Raw genomic sequence first — 1,868 nt, 5'->3', positions numbered from 1 at the left:
AATCTGTGCTGTTTTTAAATGATCTCTCAACATTACTAATGATGACTAATCCAGGTAAACGTGTAAGTTTTTTCACGAATTGGAGAAGCTAGGAAATCATTCTTCCACACTGGGTTCCTTTATAATGTCCTCATGGTCTCAGGATTTTAATATTCATCTGAATTTTAATGTTACAATGACCTCTCTGCAGGTTATTCCCAAGAACAGAGAAGAGGAAGCAAAATGAAGTCCAGGAGGACTTCCATCTTGGGGTACAAGAGCTTGTCAGTGATTCTTACCATAATTTACATGATGAAACACCTAGAATTTACAGTGCTCCCTGTGGAATGCCCTGATATTGTGAAAGACCACAAGTACTGATAGCTATTTTCATCTTATAAACAATTCTGCTAATCAGTTATTATGTATGTCAAACACTCTGTGTAACATAAAGTCACAGCTATAAACAAATGCATCACTCACCCCCAACACAGGCTATCAAACTCATCTCATTCTAGGGTTTTCTGCTAATAATTTTCCTTCTTGTTTATTTATTTTTCAAATCAGCACATAAAAATCAGAGAAAGCAGAGGATGCCAAAGAATTAGGTAAAATAATTGTGGGGGAAAAATTTTGAACTGACACTAGTTTCCTATTCCAGTTAATTTGGGTGAGTTGTGAAAAGACCACAGCGATCACTACTAATGTTACAAGCAAGATCCAAAGAAAACTGGGTAACCCACAGGGCACCTACTAAGCCGGGTATCAGGAAGTTGGGAGGGTTCCAGAAATGCCCCGCTCCTCGAGACAAGCAGTTGCCTGAGCAGAGCTAGTTCTCTCCTCTTGTTCTACCCTGGGATTCAGAGCCTCTGTAAAGGAACAAGTCAGTAAAAGCTATTATTTGTTTTTCATACCCCTCCCTTCCTATTTCACAAAAGGATTAAAGACAGTTTCAGCTTCACTTAAAGAAAAACAAATGTCTGCAGAAGGTGGGGAGAGGTCAAATGCTCCCAGGCAGAGCACGGTAGTTAAATACCACAGGATGGGGAGATTCGTGAAATCGCAAGCTCATTGCAGCCTGTCTGTTTTCCCAAACCGGTTATCACTTAAGCCCTTGTTTAACTAAACAGAGAACTTGCTTTTCCCCAGGAGCAGGGTGGCATTGGGAATCAGGAATGACTGACTGCTCAAGCCACAGCTTGGTTCGTGGAAAGAAACAGAAGAGCAACGCCAGGAGTCGGTGAGGACAGCGGCTGCTGTGCAGAATGCAGGAGAGGCAGAGCTGCCTGGGGCCTGCGGAAGACAGAAAGGGGGTGGGTGACTGTCCCCCAGCCCTGAGAAGTTCTGGGGAAGGCCTCCCGCATGTGACTGATCCCCTGGGGTGCAAGACAATGTCCCCTTCCCTCCTTGTGCTAGCTGTGACATGAACTCAAAGTCCCTTTTGATGCATTTCCTATCTTTATTTATTTATTTTTATTTTATTTTTTGGTGACTGTCCAGGACGGGCACCCAAACTCTTGACCTTGATGTTATAAAACCATCCTCTCGCCGACTGAGCTAACCGGCCAGCCCCTGTCATATTTTCAGATGTCTTACCTCATTCTGGGCTTAAGACTTCCTAATACTTTTCTTACAAGTTTCTGCAGAGTTTTTGTCCTCCCTGGTCAACCGGTTATGTGTCCTTCCTTCCCTGCGTGGCGCATGTTCTTGTGATATCCGAGTTCATTCAGAGGACTTCTCGGAGGTCATCAGGGTGTCTGTGGAAATGTCAGCCTGCTCGTGTTTGTTAGTGTGACTGGCCACTGTGCCGCCCTGCTTTCATTCTTGAGAATTGCCTCTCCATTCTGTGTTCTTGCTGCACCCAGAAATACAGAACTTATTCTTTTTTT

The sequence above is a fragment of the Galeopterus variegatus genome, unplaced genomic scaffold (genome assembly GCF_000696425.1).
Source record: "Galeopterus variegatus unplaced genomic scaffold, G_variegatus-3.0.2 Scaffold7533, whole genome shotgun sequence".
Taxonomy (NCBI): domain Eukaryota; kingdom Metazoa; phylum Chordata; class Mammalia; order Dermoptera; family Cynocephalidae; genus Galeopterus; species Galeopterus variegatus.
This window is presented reverse-complemented; position numbering follows the sequence as displayed.